The following is a 19,922-nucleotide window of genomic DNA, read 5'->3' on the forward strand; positions in this document are numbered from 1 at the left end:
GTCAAACTGGTCCGAGCCAGTGAGCTGGTGTTCCTTAAATCTTGCACCATTTCCCTCAACTGCGTCTGGAACACGTCGTTTATCCAGCGCCTCCCTTGCTGGGTGTTGAAGTGTATGCCGTCCCAGGTGAGCGTGAGGTGATCGATCATGCGCAGCATGTTTTCTAGATCTATGAGTCGCAATTCGCTGGGTTGCTCCTTACCAGACCGCGAGTCATCTCGTTCCACCGGGTCCTGCTACCATTCATCTGCAACCGGCGTGACCATCTCCGGGTTTTGTGGTATCGTTCATAGAACCACAAGTCTGGGTCTGTACTTCTCCTTCAGTTCATTCAGAAGGCAGACCAGCAGGGGTTCCCACTTGCTCTCTGGAGTTACAGGGGCCCTCGAAACGTCATTAGTCCCGAGCATTATCACCAACGTGTCTAGGTGATCCTCTCGCTGGAACTCCATCATCTTGATGACTTGAGCCACGGAAGCACCTCCAAAAGATAGGACAGTAGTCTGCCCGTTGACAAAGATCTTGTTTAGATCCCTCACTAAACTGTCCCCTATAACCAAATGACGACTCCCTGAGGGAATTGCCTGGTTGCTTATGGCGGGGTTCCAGCCCATGCCATTCAAACAAGCACGAGGATGCTCCGTGGCCACTTGCACGAACTGGTTGCGCACCATTAGATTCTTTCTAATATCAACCACGCGAGATCTCTGAATTGTCCCATCATGCGCAGTCCCTGCTGGTACTACAGTTCGAGATGTTCTCTCCGAGCTGCTCGAAGAACGATCGAAGCGTTGGGAAGGGATGACCCTAGCCAGCGTCCGGCTAGTGGTCCTATTAATCTCGTTCATAGCTGCTCTGGCTACCTGATGGAACGATCTCTGGAACTGAGGAGCGAGATAGGTGTCCAAGGGGTCCGGTATCGTATTTCTCGGGTTGGGAGCAGACTCTGATGTCTGCTGAGGAGCCTCGGGCTCTCTCGGTGCGCACAGCTCCTGTGCCCTCGTCCCGGGACGTGTGTCCCTGGATGCCTCCGAGGAGTTCATCGTAGCCAGAACCTCCGGTGATACTTGACTCACCCTCGCCATATATAGTTCCTTCAGATGCTTTATCTCCTCTTCCTTGTAGGCTATTTGCAGGTCTTCAAACTTCTTCTTCCATTCGTCCCTTTCTCGAGATATTGTCCTGTACTCCTGCAGCTTGGCACACAGCTCGTTCTGATCCCTTTCTTTCTTCTCTAAGGTCTCGATCGTCTCCGAGGTCTGTATCTCGATCTCGCTCACCTTCACTGTCTTGAGAGAAGGAGCAGCTGTTGGGGAGTCTACTGAGTGTGACGGGCCCGGCCTATCACGTAGTCCTTTAGCTCCGATGAGCGGCTCTGCAGGCTGAACAGGCAGGGGTATCTCACCTAGCCGGTGATACTTTTGCTCGCCTAGTCCCGGCTCACGAGCCAAGTCGTGTCCGGACATTTCTTCTCGGCACCATCTCATCAATCGATTTCGACCTCTCTCGGATGTCCCGGACTCATCGAAAGCCAGCAAAAACACCACTTCTGTTGGGCGATTCCCTCGACCCTCTCGTCCCAACGCGTTGACTACGCCATACGCAGTGGGCCAGTACGTGTGGGTCTTCCAGAATGTCATACCTCCCAAAGGTATAAAGAAACTACTCAAGAAATGGAGAGGACCGTTCATGATAACGGAAATGCACCAGCAAGGACGGTTTTATCGCTTGAGTACGGGGCGTGCAGCGCATTATGAAAACTTGAAACACGAAGACTGGTGCGTACCGCAAAACATGGAGGCACTCGAGTACCTATTGTTGGAACCAGCTTGCGAGGTGAATGAAAAAGGCACTAGAGAGAAAAACGATGGCAACGAGGGCTTGAGTCTGGACGACAATGAAAAAATAGAAACGGATTCAGAGGCAGAGTCCTTTGTGGAAGAAGACTGGAACGATCCGGAGCAGGACGAGGTGCCAAAGTGGACGGAACCAAACTTGCCGATAACAGCAGGAACCAGGAGCGGTAATCGTAAACGGACGGGCATGAGGTACAATAGGTACGGGGATGACTTCTTGATTGACAAGATACGGCCTGATGAAGTGGGCATCGAGTTACTGAGTGTGGGCGAATTGGTGGCAGACGATGAATGGCAAATCATCAACGAGAGTGAACACTACCCACACCAGAACAAGAAACAGATCTGGAACAGAGCGAGATAGAGAGGAGGGAGAACACGAACCTGAGAATACTAGAGTGAATGCGTGGGGTCAGGAGCGAAGAAGACAAAGGGCTAAGCATCCAACAGGTCGACGTGTCGGCAGAACTCAATGTGAAATCGCAAGATCCCCTTTTCGGTTGGACAGCAACCGACAAGCCGTTAGAAATACCCCCAGATAATTTAGACCCAGCATCATCGACGGGGACGTCGATAAATATTTTTATCCGGGGAGTGGGTGTATGACTTACCCACACCAAAATTTGATGATAAAGAAACTGAGGGAAGTAAGAGAGACCAAGGTATTAGAATTGGGCGAGGAAGAAGCTGAACCTACCATAGGACGAAATTTCCAAACGAAATTTGAAATCCCCAATGAATACTCGGAGAACATCCTAATAACGGACAGCGACTTCATTCTGTCAGACAGGACTAGCGCGATCTGTATAACGGCGGACATGAGCCTCAAATCGAGACTGGAAGCCGACTTCAAAGAGAATACCAGAACGTGGAGTTTCTGTTCAGACGGAGACCGGGGCTGGGAGTAATGGCTGCGCTTCCCCCATCAGTGGCACAAGTCCCGGGCAAATACCTGTGCTTTCTAGTGACGAGGGTCAGTGAAAGGAATACGATAGATCCTGAGCACGTGATGCTAGCACTAACGAGGCTGAGGGATTTCATGATTGAAAGAGGGATAATGGAGGTCTCGATGCCAGTTTATGACCCAAACAGGGGCAAGTTGAGCCCAAGGGAGTTGTATGCAATCCTACACGTGGTCTTCGCAGAAACAGAGATAATGGTACACCTACACAAGAAGTACTACTTGAGTATCGCCTGAGCTACGGGTGCACAACTGAGGTCTCGAGTTGGGGGTAAGGGTACATGGGGACCTCTGGGCAGGTAGATGGATTTTAACGTGATTGGCATGACAATTATAATTTGAAAAATGATGGTGCTAAAACATTAGATGAATCTGCATGCTCTTAAAAACTTCCAATTGAATTATTTTAGTAAAACGGACGTAGGGATAAGGTTTTAACTAAAATAATGGGGGGTGTTGTTAGGTTAGGAATATGATACCTTAGTCTAAAAAGTGGATTTTACTTTCAGATTGATTTGATCAAACCAAAGTTGACGACTAAGACACACTCATTGGAAAGAGAATAGAAAGTCTTGAACTAAGTTCACGATCAGAAACGTTCGGAAGAGAGTTCTCAAGTGCTCACGTTGGTACGTGATTCACGAGTTGGTACGGTAATTCACGAGTTGGTTCGGTAATTCACGAGTTGGTTGGTGCGCGAGATAATCTAGAAGTTGTAAAAAATGGCAGATCGATTTTGGAAGTCCATGCCTGCGGCACTAAAGAGGCCGACGCTCGATGAGTTATAGAGGCGTTTGAGTGACCTGGACTACACCCAACTGGTTGAGAGGATGGCAGTGATGTTGAATGCCTTCCTGCAATTAGAGGAGCAAGGTGAGTGCAGGGAATCCGCGACCGAAGCTGTCTTGATGGTCGGCTACACCACGAAAGGTATATCCAATCAGGAACAGACAAGATGGCTATCCTCAAAGTGGATGGAGGGGTGAGAGGATTCGACTTGGCGAGGAATCCTGGTTTAGGCAACACCACTGAGTACGGCGCGGGAGAATTCCCATTGCCGGTCAAACCGTCAGCAAGATCGGCTAGCCAGTACACGAGCAGGCCACTTTCTATGACGCGAGCCCAGCAAATGGAAGCGACGTATCCTGACCTCAGCAACTTGAAAAGGGAACTCTCGAACGGGCGCAGATGGAAAAGAACAAAGCGAATCTTGATCGGGATAGCGAGAAACTCGAGGGAAATCAAGCGAATCTGGAGAGAGATCAGGCTATCCTTGAGAGGGATCAGGCGCGTCGTGAACTTGAGATGCTGAGAGCAGAACACCAGCAGGAGCAGAGGGTGCGAGAGAACCCTGCGAATTGCAAGCAGTTGAAGTCGGAACTGGAAAGGATCCAGAGGCGACAACGAATGCTCGACCAACAAAAGCAAAAGGAAACCAGGACGTCGGAACGAGCTGTTGCGAGCTCAGGGCCGGAGTCGCGTATGGAGGTGGATGAGGCTTCCAGATCGAAGGGGAATCTCAACTTGGACTGTGCGGCTCAAGAACATATAAACGAGGCGCTGGAAGTATGGATACCAACCGAACCAGCATCCTCCCTGCGCGGTTCAGAGACGACGCAACCAATACGCCCGTTGATGGATGTAGCACTGCCGGGATACACCCCGAGCTCAACCACGAGCAGCAGTCAGGTGAGCGGGAGTTCGTCGCGTCTTAAGGAATTACACAAGAGGTTACAGCTGAGCAGTCGCGAAAGTCCAACTCGAGCGGAGGTACCCCCGACTTGGAGAGAGCAACCGGTCAGGAGCGTGGTGATCGCAAGCTACAAGAAGAGCACGGAGGGCAGATACCACCGGCACAATAGCATGGAATGGAACGCGGCGCAGCGGGCGAGATGGGATTGCTTCCATGATGCGTCCTGGGCTGAATATTACACACAGCCGCGAATACCTGAGGGTGCAGTTCATCTGATCGTAGGGGACAGCCTGATACGGGTGCTGACCCGAATCCAGTCGCACTGGCAGACTGGAGTCTTGAGTTTTTCCGGAGCCGCAACACCGCAGATGTTGGCATCACTCGAGATGGTAGGGATGGCGAAGATGTACACAGTGACCCTAATGATGGGGACCAAGGATGTGTCCAAAGGGGAATTAAGGAAAGTCACGACGTTACACGACAAAATGAGCTGCATCTTGGAGGAGTTAAGGATTCAGATGGATCCTGCCATACTCACAGTTTGCACCATCCCTTACAACATGATGGCCGACCAACATGCGACGGAGATGAACGAAAAAGTGCTGGTCCTGAACGGGATAATCGAGCAGATACATCAAAGGAGCGTTCTCCCCATCAGGTTGTTGAACGTAGCCGACCAGATGGAGCAGTCTTTCCCAGAGGATGCGTCCTCAGATGGAATCCACTTTGACAGGCCTAGGGGCGTGGAGTGGTTGAATGATGTCTTCCAGAGGCATATAAATGAGTTGGAGGCAGATTTGCTTGAGACGGCCCGAGTCACATTCGGTCCACCCCCAAATCCCCCTTTCTTTGCCACAAGACCCTTGTGTAGTCGCCTGGGAGCGGGAGTAAACTCAAGAGACAGCTCGAGAAGCAGCCGGACCAGACTACCGGGTTCCACGACAATGGAAGCTGAAGAAGCGGAGTCATCGACGACCCAGAGTTGAGTGGTATCCTCAGTGGTAGTGGTGGAGGATAAGAGAGTAGAGAAGACAGCGGAGGCAAGTAGGACGCGGTATTTGGAGAAGGTGATGGAGTTGGACCTAGAGGATCTGGAATGCAGACAAGAGTTGGCAGAAGTCCTGGGGCTCAAGCATGTGTCACAAGAGGACTGGAGTCGACACCAGTGCGTAGACTGGCTGAAGGCCCACGAAGCACATTTCTCAAGAGCAAGAATGATGAAGACGGCTGATCTGACTGGGATTCCCACGAAATCAGTCATGGGACCGATAAATAACAGACCTCTCAAGTTGCTGGGGAGTCCGGGACTCATAGTGGAGCCACCTAAACACAGAACAAGTATCGCCAGAATCAGATTGGCGACTCCTGCACAGTTGAGGGTGGTGGACAAGCTACTGGAGCCAAGGGAGATGGAATTGCCAGACGCCGCCAACGAGGGTGCGAAGTTGGCAGATGACCCAACATATGGGAAACCCTGCGGCAGTGCTCAATTAGCCAAGACACTGGCGGTGTATGACAGAGCAGATCCAGCGGCCGCGAGAGTGATCATTGTGACGGGATCGGACTTCAAAGGAACATCTCCCAAGTTATTTTGGCCAGAAACTCTAGTATACTCGCTGCCGGGTGCAGAATTGAAGCAGATGTTGACCTTGGTGGTGGCGATAAAGTCGGAAATGCCTTGCGAACCAGAGCTGCTGCTGTTCGCGGGAATGAATGATCACCTGCATGCGTCTGGGCTTCTAGAGCAGCTGAAGGGGGACAAGCCTACGCCAAAGAAGATATGGGAGGCCATACAGACGCTGTTTGCCGCAATGAATGAGGTGCAGGAAAACGTCAGTTTGCGATTTGGATCCAAAACGAAGGTGGTATTCACGACATCACCCGGATACGCAAGCATGCCCCCTGCTCTGCAGTTTGTGTATGCTATTTTGATTCTGATAGCTGAAGGGAGCGCATGGCGGATCCTGTTGGCAGCTCCCAACCGAGAGCTGGAACCTACGAACTTGAGATTACGAAAGTCAGAACTGGCGGCGGCGTGGGCGGACGTATCCCATGCCTTGAGGGGATTCTATGAGTTAGCAGATATACTCATTGTGCTGGACGAGGTCCTCTTACTCGAGATCTCGAACTTTGCCAGGCAGCTAAAATTCATTCTGACAATAGGGGATGACCACCCGATAATAAGTCACCTTACAGCCAGCTTGTGGTTCCGATATATGGACGTGACCATCACGAGTTCCACGAGCAAATCAAAGGGACCAAGCAACGAAAGGAAGAACGTGGCTGCGATTGAGAAGCAACTGGAGTCGATGGTGTATCGACTAACGCAAGAGAGAGGTAGGTGGCCGTTTTTGACACCCAGACTCGAGAATGCTACTGACAAGACAAGGGAGAGTGCCCCACCTCTCGTGAAGCAGATTTGGGAATTTCTCGAGGAACAATTGGAGATAGCCGAGAGCAGGGAGGTGACGGTGGCCAGGTTTGTCACGGCAGCTAATAGGGTCACCATTGGAGAGTTCTGGCGGGAGCATGCAAAAGGTGAGCTGAGGACCAGGAGAGATCACGAGATACTGGAATTCTTGAGTCCTTGTTGGGAGAAGAGATACATGGCTGGAGTGTTTTGTGCAAAAGAGACCATTTTCCGGGCCTTCGTGCAAGAGCTCTTGAACATGCCCATAAGCCTCTTGTTAGCCCTGTACTTAGTTTACCCGAGATACCTGTTTAACATGGGACCAGCGTATTTGTTCAGCCGGGGTGTGGAGACACTTCGGATTGATGGATATCTGGCGCTGGTGCTCCTAACTCATGGCGAATTGGTGCCATTCCATCGGTTGATGAAATATGGAGAGTCCTTGTCGATGGGAAAAACCCACTCGAGCATAGACACTTATTCATACAAGTGCACGGCGGGGCTGAAGACGTTGCTGGTGGAATAACTACTGATGCAGAACCGACACATGACCGGTCAAGAGAAGAACCCGAAGACAAGAGAGGAATGGAGGGAGGCGAATGGTGGTATCCCTCTACTGACGGATCTATGCCTGGCGATGAGGTCAGACCCGGTGAGAATGATCAGGGGACTAGAGGAAGTTGTGACTTGTATCTACGGCCCAGCGATGACATACGCCTTTCCGGACCCTCTAGTGGCTGCATACCGCCATTCAGTAGTGCACGTGAGTTTAATAAGCGTGTTGGATGGGACGGCGCTGAACTGGTGTCAACAAGAGGTGCTCAGGGCGCGGATGAGTAACACAGTGCTCTTCGGGAAGGTGAAAGATCCCGAGTTGGTAGTATTCAATTTCCGGGGGCAACTGCAGTGCAGGATGGGGGGAAAACGTGAAGGCCCCATAGAGACGTATCCCAAGTTTTGGAACCTGAATCCCCTGACGGCGAACGGACAAGATATCTTGAGAATCCGCGCGTGGAAAAAGAGATTTGATTTGGTAAAAAAAGGAGCTGGAGGCAATACTGGAGAAGGAAGTCTTACCCGCGACCATTCCTGAGTTCCCAACAGTCAGGAGAATGGCCCTGGGGATGAACAGCCCCCTGGTAGTGCCAACCCTATTCGCGAAAGCTACGGTGGAGAAACAGCAAAAGGATTTCACCGATGGTTGGGATCCCTTGTTCATTGGATATACGGCGGCGGTCTATTTCCACACCTGCGATATCAAGATAAACTCATGGACGACTCAAGCCAAGAAAATGAGAACAGGGAATTGAAAACGAAAGGTTTACCGAATCAGGCAGCGAGGTTGCAAGAGCAGAGGGAGTGGATGCAATCATACGAACAATTGAGAGCATGGGAAGAAATTGTGATGAGTTCTGATGATGAGGAGGCGCTACTAAGACAGATCACGGTGTCAAATTCATCAGGTCCTAGCACTTCGAAGGGTGAATTTGGGATGTAGATAAACATAAGTCTGCTGCAATCTTCTGTAAATGACCACTGGCACTATATCTTGAGCAACACTCGGTATTCTGGGGACTCACTGGCAGGCGGCAACACGCGATGAGGTCATCGATCTCGTGTCCGGGGAGTATGTGCCAGTCGGTCATATTTGGAAGTTTGACCTTGAGGAACACGAAACACGCAATTTTGGTAGGAAATTTAATTTTTCAAAATTTCGAATGGAGCCTGTCATGCTCAATTTCCTCGCGACAACTGAAAATATCAGAAAAATAAGATCAGAACATCTGATTTACAATCGCGAGAAAGTACCGAAAAAAGCAGCGGGAAATTGCTATTCGCAATTTCCAGATACGAAATAAACGCGAGTAGAGCCGTCTTATCCTGAAATAGGAAAAGAAACGATTGCGAAAGAAGATCACGATTATTCGAGCTGAACTGGAGTGAACCCTCAGTGGAAAGGTGGACAGCTGGGGTATCCCAATGGTTCAGACCAAATCTTAATTACTAGAGTCAAAACTTGTTTTCCTTATTAAAACTAATTAGTATTATACTTCTCAAGTTATCAAACTTAATTCTCGAATTGCTCATTAATTTAGTTACCTCTAATTCCTAAAATGTGCCGACATGTGAATTCTCAATTTAGTTCTCTTGAGTGTGTTTTATGATTGTTATGATGAGATAAGGCGAGTTTTAGGTTGATCCATCTGAAACGGATCAAAGTTTCACTGTCTAAAAAAAAGTGAGTGTGCGGATTGTTCTGAGCCTGTTTTTAATGGCGTTCGTGTATTTTGGGTATTTTGAGACCTAAGTATAGGGACGTTCTTATTTTCTAGAGTGGGGGGTATTTTGGTAGTGGCTTTTAAGCTGTAACGGGTTTTTAGTCTCATGTCGCAAGCAAACCGAATTGGCTCCGACCATTTTGAGGTAGAAAAACACGAGAGATAGTGTCCCTGACTCTTGAGCCAATGGTTATAGGGCCTATTCTTCTTAAGCCTCATATGTGACCGAAGTAGGCGACTGTTACAATTATCCAGAACAGCATTCATTTTCAACTCAAATTTAATTTCAAAAAGCTCGATTTTAGCTTCGAGATTTCTTTTTCCAGCATGGCACTTAGGTTGGCTGAAGTTTTCTTGCTGTCAATCAACTTCGCCTCTATATCATTTAATTTCTTTCCAATTTCTGGGGGTAATCTTAAGGTTTCACTTCCTTCTTTGAGACATCTCTTGCCATCGTCAACACAGTTTTTGCACAACTATATTAGTAGTTTCAATTTCACATCCGAGTAGTTTCGATTTCACATCGATGACAGGGATTGATGTCTTTTTTTTGGATCTTTAAGAATATTCTTTGTTCCAGCTCGTTGGCAGGATACAATTCCTGCAATTCGTGGACGAAGTTTCAATAGGGTGTTGATATGTTCAGGGATACTACAAGGTTTGTTGTTGTTGCTACGATTGGGAGAAATAGATTTATTTATGGTGTCGTGCCAAAGAACTATTTTACGAACTCTTCGAAGCGTTCCTTGCTCCAACAGTTTTTGTAGGATCTTCAACTTGTTCTTCGCTTTTTCGTTGAGGCTTAATCCTGAGATTGTGTAGCTTCTACCGAAAAACTGCTTTCGCTCCTGGTACGGAATAAGCTTGATGGTGTTGTTCAGTGAACTCGGGCCAATGAGACACATTCAGTGCCGGTCTCTGAAATCCCTTAATTTTAAGGGCTATCCAATCCAGTTACCCGGTCTTTCAATCAATTCACTATTTAATAAGTTTATTTAATAAGTTTAACCTTCTGATTACTTTGCTCTGTTTGGGTTCGGCAGAAAGCGGTGGGGACTCGGGATCACCTTGTTGTGTTCCGTCCTCCGACATAATGATGGAGTATCCGTTAAAAAGGTTCGGTTTACTGTAGGTGCAATGAGTATATTTGTACAACTCCAAGCGATTCGAAATTTCAACTCCGGGCGACTTCGGTTGTCTTCACGCCCTATCGAATTTGGAGTGTGGTCTGTAATTAGACAACCGCGTATTCATTCTCGTCACTAAGAAGACTGTTGGAGGAAACGCCGCTTCTTTATAAAGCTTTTATTCAACAATATCTGAAATCAACATTAACATATAACAAATATATAACCTTCATCCCCGCCAAAAGAAAATTCATTCATAACTCCATACAATTTCATCATCTTCGCGTTTTCCATTTATCTCTGAGCTCCCAACTGTGGAGCCATAAAATTGAGTTTGTTTGCTATTCCGACAACTTGTTCTTCGGCCAACTTGCTCGCTTGGTACTCGCACATCGCTTTTTTGACTGTTGATTGTTTCATCGAATTCCCCGGTCGTTCCCGTGGGTTCAGACGTGTTTGTATCAGATACTTCATTTGGAGGGTTCGGCTCATTAATATCCATTTGTTCACCATCTACTTCCACCGGTTGATCTAAAGGTTCGGAGACTTGAGAACCAATAGCAGGCATACGTGACTCATCTTGTACCGGAGGAACACCCACTCCAGGGGCCAACGAAGAAGTAGATACTGTATCAGTCCTTCCGTAAGGAAATCGTACTCTGGCATAAAAAGGGTTAATTACCTGTTCAATGCTAACTGGAGTCACTAATGGATCGTCCTTGTTGCGGACAAACTTTTTCAAATAAGCATCGCGGCCTGATGATAACCAAGACAGAAATGAGAAACCAGCACTGCCACGCCTGTCAAAGCGAAATAAACGTGAATGAGGTGTTTCGGTGGTAGCTGAACATACTAACGTTCGGATGGATGCTAGGGCTTGAGGAAGGACATCTTCCCATTTTTCAAGTCGAGCACTCCGCGCCGAGCGGATGCTCACATTAACACCCTTAATAGGCCTAAACCGCCGGGGCGGAAGGGTAGTTCGGAACGCGGAAGCCTTCCGGATTATCGTGAATAGCTTTTTAACCTAGTTAAGACCGAAAATTCACGAACCAGGAAGGGTGGGGGGATTCGCGGTCCCGTCGTTCCCTGAGAGGTTTGTGACCAAAAACACTTAAAGATATATATAAAACCAAACAAAAAGTAGTATAGTACCCAAGAAAAACAAAAAACATAAAAAATAACCGAAAAAATCAAAAACAGTAAAAAGTAAAAAATCAGTAGAAATCATCCCCCAAGACAAGAAGTGATCCGACCCTCCCGTTTGTTGTTGATAGATATATTGTTGTTACAGGCATTTATATCAGTCAGGATTGTTACGATCAATTTTGTAGCCCGTTTGTGAGGCTTGTACTGTAGGGTTATTTGAGCATTTAAGCACGTTAATGATAAATTGCGCTCAATCCGGAAGGATCAGCTGACTTGCGCTCAATTCGGAAGGGTCTTGGGAGAAGACTGATCCGGCAAGCAGTACAAGGAGCAACAAAAAGGGGCTCAAGGACAACAACAATCGACTGTTGGGTATCGTTAACAAGTTTTGTATCCCTTTTGGTACAAAAAGTAAGATAGTAATCTGTGGGGGGCTCGACAGTGCTGCACTGTAGTGACCCTTCACCGAACTGCGAATATCCGAGTTAAGCACCTTAATTCGGATATTAAACAAATCCGGAGGAGTATAGTATTACTAATATTATTACTTATATAGCCTATATTAATACTCTTATACCGTTTTTCAGTGAAAAACACAGAAAGCAGTAACGTTCTGTAATACCTCTTCACTGCGTTTTTCAGTGAAAAACTATACCGTTTTTCAGTGAAAAACACAGAAAGCAGACCGGTTTTTAGGGTCAAAATAGCGATATTTTGATCCCCCCACAAGTCGCGATTTTTGAGATGTCGATATTTATTGAAACGGAAAAAAGCGCTAAATAAGTGTGTTACATCGTAACTGCACTACCATAATAGATAGAACCGGTTAAGTTTAGTTCGAAAGTGGTTGGAACTATTTTGGAACCAAAAACCGAATTTTCGTGATTTTGAGAAAAGGAAACACTATAAATTCAGAAAAATCTTTGAGTTAGAACAGTGAAAATAGTTGTTCGGACAACGTCCACTAGTGAATCTACAAGTTTTAAAACCCGCTTCCCGAAAGCCTTCCGGGTTGCAGAGAAATCGAACCTAACGTGTTTGATTTGGTGGATTCATCAATCCGGAGGGGTACAGGTAGCATAGTTTTTCGCAAATTTTTTCAACTAAAGCGTTTTAGATCGGTTCTTTTGCATTGAACTAGAAGAGTATAGGCCTTCTGAGCTCGGATCAATAGCTTTTAGGTCGAAAGGAACAGAATTGCGGAAAAAGTTAGGCGGAACCTATAAGAGAGAAATTTCTTGACTTTAGAAAAAAGACGTTTTGGTTAATAACTTTGGAACTACTGGACATATCCAGTTGATCTTGGTACCAATAGAACAGAAATTAGCTGAGCTTACTGATAGTGACAAAAGTTTTTCGGAAAAGTAAGCGTGAAAATTTTTTGAGATTGTTTTTAGCAAATTCACCAATTTGGGAGGGTAGACCCTTCACGTTTTATAAATTTCTTTTAGAAAAGCCCTTACACCCCTACCAAAAGTTAATAGCGGTTGAATAAAGTAACTTTAGGCTGTTCTAGACGAAAAGGGAAGGCTAAAGGCACAGGAAAACCTTAATCGAACCGAAGTTAGGCTAGCGATAAGACCCTTCACCGTTAGCGTGAATTGTCAAATAAGAGGCTTAAATTCAATCTGGAAGGGTCTAGGAAAGCAGTACATACCCTTCCTAGTTAATTGAAAAAGCAAAATTGCATCGGAGAACGTATCCGGAGGGGTATAGGTTGAAAGAAGGAAATCTCCGAAAAGTTACTAACACAGACAAGAGGGTTCCCAATCCGGAGGGGTCATATATATTTACTAATTCGGAGGGGTCCCAATCCGGAGGGGTCTAAATTTTGCTAGTACGGAAGGGTCCTATTTTTGCCAATCCGGAGGGGTATTTTTTTATTAAAAGACTTAGGTAAACAGAAGAAAGACTACAGTGAGATGTATTAGGTTATTAGCAGACAGGCTAGGAATCAGTGACTGCACTGGTAATTTGCCTTTCAATAAAAACAAGACCACAAACAAAACAGGTCCGAACTCGGATATTCGCGACACTAAGTCTAAACTAAAAAGAGCGTAATTCATTGGTGTGGATTGAAACCCGATACGTTTTTGTGAAAAGTGACTGCCCTGAGGGTTGTAGTAGGTCTAGCTCGGGCAGTCCAAAGGCAGATAGGTAACACAGTACTCGGTGGGTGCAATAGACGCCCACTTGAGAAAATTACTGCCTTGAAAGTTTTGTCTGTTTATTGCAACACCAAGCAGGGAAAGCTTTTTCCTTAACAGTTAAAAAAAACAAGTTCGACTATTGTACTGCGACCGACTAAAAGTACAATACACATACGTTTTTTTATATAGACGTATTCATATTCTGTCATTATTTATTTTTTTGTTTTTGGTTTTAAATCAATATAAACTGTGCTTGATTGGGTAGTGAGTACACTATCTTTTAAATTGACTGATAACATCATATTGTGCTAGTTCTCAAATCTTACGACCGATAATCGGTTAGTGTGAATAAATTATATACAAACTGTACTCTGATAACATACAGGGATTCGTGGGCACTATTTTATAGAATCTTGTGAAATTTATTGTGTTGTGTCATTATTATTGGTAGTCAAACTATAACGTCACAAGCAATCGAATTAAGTGTATAGGCATTAGGGAGTTACAAATTGAGAATGAGTCTAGACAAGTCAAGGATACCTAAACGGAGTAATAGCTCTAGGAAATTCATACCTAAAAAGCACAGAAGAACAATGACCGATCCTTTTGTGGATTGGATCAAACGAGCCCGGACCGACAAAGGGGAGACGGTTTCAGGCAGAATGGTTAAAACAAGGAGTCAGCTGACCTCAGAAGAGCGAAAAGAACTGTTAGAAGTGGAGGTCAATACGGACCATGCCATGAACGACAACCAGGAAGTACATGGACTGGAGGGGAGAGGCAGAAGGCTGGCGAGTGAATCTACTTCGGTAGAACAAGGCCATGATGTTGCCACTTCCACCGGGACATTAGATCGAGAGGAGATGTCGGAACTGTCCGACATCTCAACTGAAATAGCGGCAACTAGAAGATCTCCAACAGACAACACTATGATGGCAGGCGGAACTGAGAAACCAACAACGTCATCATCGTTCTCAGAAAGAATGAGGAACACCTTAGGAAACATCTTTCCATTCACCATAGGAGGGGGCGCAGGAAATGAAGGTGAATCCCAGGAGGAGGAAGACGAAGAAGAGCAAGTGGACTTTGGGTCTCAAGTAAGCCTCAATAGTTCGACCCAGGAGAATGAGGCATACGTCGGAAGAGAGACTGGAACCATGGACAAATTTGGTGTGGTGAGGACGATAAGCAAAGAGGTAAACACACCGGGCCAGTCGAGAGGCTTCGCGATTATGACAAATTCAGAGCCGCAAACTGGGGAGAGTAGAAACAGAGGGCTAGGCAACGCATTGGCGGATCCTGAGGTGGATAATGAAAAGACGTCGAGGCAGAGAGTCAAGGCCCGAATCTCGACCAGCACGAAGCTACCTGGGACCGACAGGGTTGCACCGCCACTAATGACGCCACTCGTGGATAACGGGGCAGCACTAGAAGAAGCCTTAAACAACATAGTGGACAGTTTAGGAGAACAAAATGAACAGATGTCCATAAGAATGAGTGAACTAGAAAGGGCAGTTCACATTGAAAGAGAAAGTCTGCGGGAAGAAATAAACCGCAATAGACAAGAAATTGGTAGGAGCGAAAAATGCTTGAAAGAAAGAACGGACGAGCATATGGCGAAGAACTTGTCGCGAATGACAAGAGAAGCAGAACAGCGAGAGTTACGCTTAAGAGACGACATGGAGAAGTTAAGAATTCAGCAAGAGCAGTCTCTTGGGACTCTTGACAAAAAGATAGACGCGATGATGGAGAGGCGAACTCAGGCTATCATGGATAGGTTGGACGGGCTACTAAGCAGCAATAGTGGACCAAAAGAAGGGGAACCGAACTCGGGAGGTCCCAGCAGGGAGCCGAAGGTGAACTTCAATGAACATCAAAAGAGGAAGACATATGGATCCACTAGAGGCTGAGGTACTTCATCAGGCTATGCCACAAGGGATAATAGAACATGGGGCCCGAACAGTAGAGCAAGCTCAACGGGGAACAGACAGACCTCTAATGAACGACCAACGCAAGGCACACATGCAACTGGGAGGAGTGATTCCGGTAACAGAGGGCATGCTAGCCCGGGGAGGAGTCATGTGGGCCAAGGGGGAAACACTCACGGCGATTCGGATTGCAGGGATGCACCGCATACAGAGCCTTTGACAAGGTGTGAGGACCCTCAGGCGGGACACTCAAGGGATGCTACGGCAATGGCCACAGCCTTTGAACCCCTAAACAGGTCTTTGGAGACATTCCTTACAAGGTTATCCAGAACCAATGAACGCAGTGAGAAGTCCAGAAGAGTCTTTAAGAAACCAAGATGCTATAAAGATGAATCTGATGGCTGTATTGATACCTGGATAGAGGTAATGAAGCTGCATTTCGAGGAAGAGGACTTGTCGGAGAGACAGGAATGCAGTGCGCTCACCAGCAACTTGGAAGGGAAAGCCATGAACTAAGTCATAGCCAAGGAGCAATATCAGCGTGACACAGCTGAGAAAATCTTCGAAATCTTGTTAAACCGTTTCGGATCAGGGGTGCAGGGGCACCAAGCGATGATGCGCTTCGAGAAACGGAGGCAACGAGAAGATGAAACGATAGACAAGTTTCTCGATGACTTGGAAATGCTGAGAAGACGCAGCCAACCGGATGAGTCAAACCGAAGGATGAACCTAGCCGTAGCCTCAAAATTCATCGATGCTGTGAAGAATGATGAACTTCGAACAATGCTAGCAACGCATTACACACCACTATCAACCAATGCGCCAACACCAGAGGAGTTGACGCTCAAGTCAAAAGAGTATCTTTTGTTGAAACCTCCTTCGAGATCTGGATACTACAAGAACAATTATGGCAATTTTAACAACGGACCAGCAAACCAAGGGAACAATTGGTACAAACCGAGGGATGATATGGACAAGAGACGCTCTTGTGCCAATTGCAGTTCAACGGACCATCATGTGTCAGCATGCCCAACTTACAAACAAGGCATGAAAGCAATAGGCTTTAGCCTCGAGGACGAAGATGCGTCAGAATTGGACCATGAGGATTTCATGAGAGGATTAATTGCGAAATTCGGCCCGAGGTGTTTCTTTTGCAACATGGAAGGTCATTTTAAATCAGATTGTCCGCAATTCTGGGATGCAGTGGCAGACATCAAGCATCCAAGGCATGAAGAAGCTTTGTCAGGAGTGAAAGCCAGCAAGGCTCGCCTGTTGAGTGAAACGGAGGCACGCAGAAAAGATAAACCTCAAGAGCTGGCGGCAAAGGAAATGCAAGCGGTAACAGAAGAGACACGTGAACCGGAACCAGCAACTGCGGCCGATGACTTCAAGATTGATTATAGGGCAGCCGCGAGGGATGCTCTATATAGAGTGCAGTAGGAACTGGTGACGAAAGAGATCGAACAAAAAGTGAAACTTGAACTGGAAAATGAGAAACTTCAGGAGCAACTGAATACCTTCGAAGCAACGGAGTTCGAAGAAACTAAAGCACCAAGCAGTTTGAGCATGAAACTTAATGTGATCTCCGGTCAGAGGTTCGGCATGGTGCCGCAAGGAAGCAAGATACAGTCGATAATCTCAGTGGCTGGACATCAGGTAATCAGAAATTTAAATGAACCATCCGAGTTCACTTTGATGCATTTGGACACATATGCAGATTATCTGAGGCAAGTGGAGCCACGCACCGAGTCGAGAGCTGTGCGAGCAATACTAAAAACGGGTGACCCTCGCATAAAGAGACTTCATGGACGCTACCTAGAGGTCTATGGGCCGTATCAAGTGATGCTGAACGTGGATGGAATCAGTATCTACACCAGGACTTATGTAACAACAGATGATGACCAAATGGGGCAGATCTATTTGGGTGAGGAGGAACTCAAAGTCCGCAGGATTGGCAATGACGCCATGATGGAACAAGATGCAGTACACATTGGGTATGAAGCGGATGTGACTGCACATCTGCTCGACACCAACGGAACAAAAATTGGAGTCACTGGGCTTCTGGACACTTGGGAAAGAATGGGCTTCACGAGGGAAGATCTAATTCCAACGAATCTCCGACTGGCCGCCGCCAATTGAGGAGCCATTTACGTAGCCGGAAGAACACCAATAACGGTCCTCCACATGGGAGGACGGGATCTTTTGGATGAGCTTCCTGGTGGTAGAGAATTTGGACCACGCCGACCAATTCATCTTGGGCAGAGATTTTGTCAGGAATTTTGACGTGATGATTGACTTGAACAACAGTCTGATACGGATTAGAAACCCGAACCGGAATTATGTTAAGAGACCAATTAATAGGATAATAACAGACGAAAACAAGGTACCAATTTTTTTAGATAGAAAAGTAAAACTACAGCCAGGACAAGCTGTGGTGGCAATTTTTAGAATGAGAAATTTGAATTCGTTAAGTGATAGTAAACAGGTTTGCTTAGTACCGAATCCAAATAGTCAGAGTTCGGTGATTTTAGGCCGGAGCTTCTCGGTAACGCGAAACGGACTGTGTGTCAGTGTGTTATGAACACACTGGACACCACGGTTTCAACCCAGCGTGGAAAGAAGCTTGCTTACGCTTTGCCGATGAGGACCGACTATGAGGAGATACAAAACTTGAAGAAACATAGTGTGAAAGACTGTCCTTATCATGCCAATAAAAATAAAATTTTAAAGAGGATTATTGAATTAAAATCTATTCATAAATTTTTTTCAATGAAATCCGAAACAGACTACGGCTTATCAAGCTGCTCGATTTTTCCGGAACGCCCCTCGTCATATGAACTAGAATCTGACAAACCGGTTTTGCCAGAGATAGAACGTTTAAAAGGGAAAATAGGTAAGGGAGATTTCGAAAAATTGCGGGACCTCCTAAATCGGAACGCAGATGTATTTTCAAAACATAAGGCGGATATCGGTTGCTGTAATTTCGTCGAACACGAAATCGAACTTGAAGAGGGCGCCGTTCCCCATAGGGAAGGCGCAAGACGAATGACGCCACACAAATCGGAAGCGTGCCGAGCGGAAATAGAAATGTTGCTTGAATACGACATGATAGAACCCTCGAAATTGCCATGGGCTTGCGGGGTAGTAATGGCGAAAAAGAAAGGGGGCAGCTTAGGTTTTGTTGCGACTTTCGTTACTTGAACGCGGTAACGATAAAAGATGCGTACCCGATACCGCGAATAGACGAGAGCCTCTCTAAGCTTGGTGAGGCCAAGTTCTTCTCCACAATGGACTTGGGTTCTGCCTTCTGGCAGGTCCCTCTGCGGAAGAAGGATAGAGAGAAAACAGGATTCGCGTGCGAATTGGGATTGTACCAGTGGAAGAGGATGCCCTTCGGCTTGTGCAATGCAACGGCCACTTTTCAAAGACTGATGGCTCAGGCTTTGACTTGAGTGACCAAGAAGTACGGGAACCTCGTGATGTGTTACGTGGATGACGTAGTCATAGCGACACCGACCCTGGAAGGCCACATTGATAGGCTCGATGAGGTCTTTGGATGCATAAAATGAGCAGGATTGAAGTGCAAACCATCGAAATGTGAAATCCTTAGGGATTCAATTAAGTACCTGGGAAGAATGGTGGACAGGCATGGTGTGAGGCCGGACCCGGAAGCAGTGGAAGCAGTGTTGACATGGAAGGCTCCCAGAACGGACACACAGCTCCTGAGCTTCCTAGGGTTTACCAAGTACTACCGGGAGTTCATAAAAAGATATGCGGACAAGGTGTATCCGATTCAGAAGCTAATGCGCAACAAAGGGAAAAAGTTAGAATGGAACGATGAAGCACAAGTTGCCTTCGAGAACATAAAGCGGGAACTGTGCGAAGCGCCAGTGCTAGGCATGCCTACAGAAAAGGGCATGTATGTTCTTGATACAGACGCATCGGTAGTAGCCATCTCAGGAATACTGCATCAAGAGCAAGCATGGAATGGAAGAACGGTTCTCCGTCCCATTGCATATGGCAGCAAGGTCTTGAGTGACACAGAGATGAAATATGGCGCACCAAAAACAGAAATGTTTGCAGTATTCACTTTCGTGGAAAAGTACCGTGCATACTTGGGGAGCGCTCCCTTCAAGTTACGCGTGGACAACAGAGCGTTATCCTGGTTGAAGACCTACTCGATGGATCAGAGTTATATTGGTAGATGGATAGTAAGATTGGATGGCTACCATATGATAATCGAACACAGGATGCGTGATAAACACCAGAATGCTGATAGCCTCAGCAAGAAAACTGAGTTCTACGAAAGATTGGAGCAGAAACAAGCCAATCAGGCAGAAATAAAGGAGGGATTCTCGTTTCTGGACGA

At 46.6% G+C, this 19,922-nt stretch overlaps 3 protein-coding genes across 5 annotated transcripts in view; 2 read left to right on the forward strand and 1 right to left on the reverse strand.

The window, feature by feature from the left end:
• The window catches only part of LOC134840540 (ras-related protein Rab-2A), a 53,322-nt gene extending 43,134 nt beyond the window's left edge, over nucleotides 1-10,188 (reverse strand). For both annotated transcript variants that reach the window (XM_063856420.1, XM_063856421.1), the window contains exon 1: nucleotides 10,178-10,188. The gene's annotated coding sequence lies outside the window, so the exon portion shown is untranslated. The remainder of the gene's footprint in view (nucleotides 1-10,177) is intronic.
• LOC134840539 (26S proteasome non-ATPase regulatory subunit 14-like) overlaps nucleotides 1-19,922 on the forward strand; it is a 436,784-nt gene that overhangs the window by 353,327 nt on the left and 63,535 nt on the right. The gene's annotated exons all lie outside the window — the stretch shown is intronic.
• Nucleotides 1-19,922, forward strand: part of LOC134840536 (centriole and centriolar satellite protein ofd1-like) — a 370,655-nt gene that overhangs the window by 30,443 nt on the left and 320,290 nt on the right. The window lies entirely within an intron of this gene.

This window comes from Symsagittifera roscoffensis, chromosome 2 (assembly GCF_963678635.1).
Source record: "Symsagittifera roscoffensis chromosome 2, txSymRosc1.1, whole genome shotgun sequence".
Classification (NCBI taxonomy): domain Eukaryota; kingdom Metazoa; phylum Xenacoelomorpha; order Acoela; family Convolutidae; genus Symsagittifera; species Symsagittifera roscoffensis.